Genomic DNA, 5,000 nt, shown 5'->3' with positions numbered 1-5,000 from the left:
AGCGGGTTACCCCGACCTTTCGGCCTAGGAAGACACGCTGATTCCTTCAGTGTAGCGCGCGTGCGGCCCAGAACATCTAAGGGCATCACAGACCTGTTATTGCTCAATCTCGTGCGGCTAGAAGCCGCCTGTCCCTCTAAGAAGAAAAGTAATCGCTGACAGCACGAAGGATGTCACGCGACTAGTTAGCAGGCTAGAGTCTCGTTCGTTATCGGAATTAACCAGACAAATCGCTCCACCAACTAAGAACGGCCATGCACCACCACCCACCGAATCAAGAAAGAGCTATCAATCTGTCAATCCTTCCGGTGTCCGGGCCTGGTGAGGTTTCCCGTGTTGAGTCAAATTAAGCCGCAGGCTCCACTCCTGGTGGTGCCCTTCCGTCAATTCCTTTAAGTTTCAGCTTTGCAACCATACTTCCCCCGGAACCCAAAAGCTTTGGTTTCCCGGAGGCTGCCCGCCGAGTCATCGGAGGAACTGCGGCGGATCGCTGGCTGGCATCGTTTATGGTTAGAACTAGGGCGGTATCTGATCGCCTTCGAACCTCTAACTTTCGTTCTTGATTAATGAAAACATACTTGGCAAATGCTTTCGCTTCTGTTCGTCTTGCGACGATCCAAGAATTTCACCTCTAACGTCGCAATACGAATGCCCCCGCCTGTCCCTATTAATCATTACCTCGGGTTCCGAAAACCAACAAAATAGAACCGAGGTCCTATTCCATTATTCCATGCACACAGTATTCAGGCGGGCTTGCCTGCTTTAAGCACTCTAATTTGTTCAAAGTAAACGTGCCGGCCCACCGAGACACTCAATAAAGAGCACCCTGGTAGGATTTCAACGGGGTCCGCCTCGGGACGCACGAGCACGCACGAGGCGGTCGCACGCCTTCGGCTCGCCCCACCGGCAGGACGTCCCACGATACATGCCAGTTAAACACCGACGGGCGGTGAACCAACAGCGTGGGACACAAATCCAACTACGAGCTTTTTAACCGCAACAACTTTAATATACGCTATTGGAGCTGGAATTACCGCGGCTGCTGGCACCAGACTTGCCCTCCAATAGATACTCGTTAAAGGATTTAAAGTGTACTCATTCCGATTACGGGGCCTCGGATGAGTCCCGTATCGTTATTTTTCGTCACTACCTCCCCGTGCCGGGAGTGGGTAATTTGCGCGCCTGCTGCCTTCCTTGGATGTGGTAGCCGTTTCTCAGGCTCCCTCTCCGGAATCGAACCCTGATTCCCCGTTACCCGTTACAACCATGGTAGGCGCAGAACCTACCATCGACAGTTGATAAGGCAGACATTTGAAAGATGCGTCGCCGGTACGAGGACCGTGCGATCAGCCCTAAGTTATTCAGAGTCACCAAGGCAAACGGACCGGACGAGCCGACCGATTGGTTTTGATCTAATAAAAGCGTCCCTTCCATCTCTGGTCGGGACTCTGTTTGCATGTATTAGCTCTAGAATTACCACAGTTATCCAAGTAACGTGGGTACGATCTAAGGAACCATAACTGATTTAATGAGCCATTCGCGGTTTCACCTTAATGCGGCTTGTACTGAGACATGCATGGCTTAATCTTTGAGACAAGCATATGACTACTGGCAGGATCAACCAGGGAGCTGCGTCAACTAGAGCTGAGCAGCCGGCCGCCCGGGAGTGTGTCCCGGGGGCCCGCGCGAACACGCAAGCGTCCGCTCAATTATTCTGCAAACAGGAGGAGGCTGAGCTCCCCTGCACAACACACCTCGAAACCCTCTCAGGTCCCGGCGGCGCGCAGCGCCGTCCTAAGTACTTGGTCGGGTTCGAGAGAGGCGCAATCGCCCGGAGTTAGGCGAGTAGACGCTTTAGGTGCGACCACCCGTGCTCCCAACTGAGCTTGCCGCTGCCGACAGAGGCCCGGGAGCGTGCTGTCGTGGCATTGCCGGCGGGAGACAACACGCGCCACCTACGGTGACCGGCAGCTCCAACGCCAGCGCCACAGAAGGACAAAAGCCCTACTTGGGTGCCGAAGCGAACTCTCCCAGCAGAGCGCACGCGCCAACACGTCCGCACAGCTGCGATACAAACCACCTGCGAGAACCGCTGGGGCGACCGAGCAGCAGACGGCGTCGCGGCGCCGAGCGCCGGGCGGCGGCGCATCCTCAGCGCACAAAGTCCTCAATCGGACCAGCACACTGCAGATGGCCACCGCGCTTCGCACCGGGCCCGCGAGGACCTACTTTGGCCGCAAGGCGCCGCGAGCAGGGGGCGCCGGCGCGCAGCTGCGCCGCCTGCCGCGTCCGTCGGCCGGCGCGCCTGCCACCGGCCGCCCCCACCAGCCGGCTGTAGCGCGTGCGCCCACGCACCGCGCTGCCAGCACGCCGGGCGGCCCCCCCTCACCGGCCGGGGACGGTCCCACCCAGCCACCGCCGCGTATCGCCTCACACCCAGATCCCCTTTCACGTTCGTGGGCATGGTGGGTCCCCTTTCACGTTCGTGGGCATGGTGGGTATCCCTGAAACAACCGGTTAATAGCTCGACCGATCGTCGCCAACACTGATTCACCTCTAGCGAGAACAACCGCACCACAACGGGTTACCGGTTGTTCATTTGCGTAACGTCACCAGCAAACGTACACGTCCATCGCCATTTGCAACGAGTATTGCATGCCTGTGTCAGGTGTCACAACACACTACGTCTGCCCACATAGACGCAACAACATGTGCACGCCTAGAGAACACGTGGAAGGTAGACCCCGTACGTATGCGGTGTCCATTGCGCGAACGACTGTCAGCCCGCCTCTGCAGCATGTCGCAGATGTGGAACGCGGTGCAACATGCTATCACGGTGTGTGAGAAGAGACGACTACGTCCGAATACACGCTCCACTACATCAACAGACTGCTCATGCTGATCGCCATCCAGGGCGTCCGTTCCTCCCACACGTCTGTATGGCGTACCACACTGCAATCCAGCTCTTATAGGGAGACGACACGTAGCTGCGTGCACAATATTTGGACTGTATGGTCCGCCGTTGCTAGGCGCTGTCGTCATACGGTCACATGGGCCACGATGTATCATTCAGTACATACGGAGCAATGTGCAGTACAGTTTGTGGGTTTTGCGTACATCGGCGGACAGGTGACAGGCCGTACCACAACGTAGGCTGAGTACGTCGGCATGCGAAGGGCATTGAACATGCAAACTTCTCACCGACCAGCTTGCGAAGGCAGGGGGGAAGGGGGGGGGGCATGTACGTCCTGCTGCTATCCACACTACAGTGTATAGCAGGAGCATGTGGAAAGTCAGCAACACCTGCAAGGTGTTTAACATGACGCGATACACAGGGGACCGGGCAGTGCGAGTAGCGAACTATATTGCGAGGGTTGCGGTTAGGCAACACTACACTACTTTAACGGGTTGCATAACAATTACAGAGCAGGTTCAGCGACAACGTGCGTCAGGTTAAGGCGCAATATAGTTTAGGTTACGGCGCACTTTAGGTTAGGTTAAGGCACATTATAGGTTAGGTTAAGGCACAACATGGGTTACGTTAAGGCACAACATGGGTTACGTTAAGGCACAACATGGGTTACGTTAAGGCACAACATGGGTTACGTTAAGGCACAACATGGGTTAGGTTAAGGCACAACATGGGTTAGGTTAAGGCACAACATGGGTTAGGTTAAGGCACAACATGGGTTAGGTTAAGGCACAACATGGGTTAGGTTAAGGCACAACATGGGTTAGGTTAAGGCACAACATGGGTTAGGTTAAGGCACAACATGGGTTAGGTTAAGGCACAACATGGGTTAGGTTAAGGCACAACATGGGTTAGGTTAAGGCACAACATGGGTTAGGTTAAGGCACAACATGGGTTAGGTTAAGGCACAACATGGGTTAGGTTAAGGCACAACATGGGTTAGGTTAAGGCACAACATGGGTTAGGTTAAGGCACAACATGGGTTAGGTTAAGGCACAACATGGGTTAGGTTAAGGCACAACATGGGTTAGGTTAAGGCACAACATGGGTTAGGTTAAGGCACAACATGGGTTAGGTTAAGGCACAACATGGGTTAGGTTAAGGCACAACATGGGTTAGGTTAAGGCACAACATGGGTTAGGTTAAGGCACAACATGGGTTAGGTTAAGGCACAACATGGGTTAGGTTAAGGCACAACATGGGTTAGGTTAAGGCACAACATGGGTTAGGTTAAGGCACAACATGGGTTAGGTTAAGGCACAACATGGGTTAGGTTAAGGCACAACATGGGTTAGGTTAAGGCACAACATGGGTTAGGTTAAGGCACAACATGGGTTAGGTTAAGGCACAACATGGGTTAGGTTAAGGCACACCATGGGTTAGGTTAAGGCACACCATGGGTTAGGTTAAGGCACACCATGGGTTAGGTTAAGGCACACCATGGGTTAGGTTAAGGCACAACATGGGTTAGGTTAAGGCACAACATGGGTTAGGTTAAGGCACAACATGGGTTAGGTTAAGGCACAACATGGGTTAGGTTAAGGCACAACGTAGGTTAGGTTAAGGCGCAACGTAGGTTAGGTTAAGGCACAACGTGGGTTAGGTTAAGGCACAACGTGGGTTAGGTTAAGGCACAACGTGGGTTAGGTTAAGGCACAACGTGGGTTAGGTTAAGGCACAACATGGGTTAGGTTAAGGCACAACATGGGTTAGGTTAAGGCACAACATGGGTTAGGTTAAGGCACAACATGGGTTAGGTTAAGGCACAACATGGGTTAGGTTAAGGCACAACATGGGTTAGGTTAAGGCACAACATGGGTTAGGTTAAGGCACAACATGGGTTAGGTTAAGGCACAACATGGGTTAGGTTAAGGCACAACATGGGTTAGGTTAAGGCACAACGTAGGTTAGGTTAAGGCACAACATGGGTTAGGTTAAGGCACAACATGGGTTAGGTTAAGGCACAACATGGGTTAGGTTAAGGCACAACATGGGTTAGGTTAAGGCACAACATGGGTTAGGTTAAGGC

At 53.4% G+C, this 5,000-nt stretch overlaps 1 non-coding gene across 1 annotated transcript in view; it reads right to left on the bottom strand.

The window, feature by feature from the left end:
• Positions 1-1,628, bottom strand: part of LOC126446922 (small subunit ribosomal RNA) — a 1,909-nt gene extending 281 nt beyond the window's left edge. Inside the window, exon 1 of the ribosomal RNA XR_007583495.1 lies at positions 1-1,628. This exon is cut by the window's left edge and continues 281 nt beyond it. This is a non-coding gene — a ribosomal RNA (small subunit ribosomal RNA).
• Positions 1,629-5,000: the final 3,372 nt, after the last annotated feature.

This window comes from Schistocerca serialis, unplaced genomic scaffold, assembly GCF_023864345.2.
Source record: "Schistocerca serialis cubense isolate TAMUIC-IGC-003099 unplaced genomic scaffold, iqSchSeri2.2 HiC_scaffold_440, whole genome shotgun sequence".
Lineage (NCBI taxonomy): Eukaryota > Metazoa > Arthropoda > Insecta > Orthoptera > Acrididae > Schistocerca > Schistocerca serialis.
This window is presented reverse-complemented; position numbering and strand designations above follow the sequence as displayed.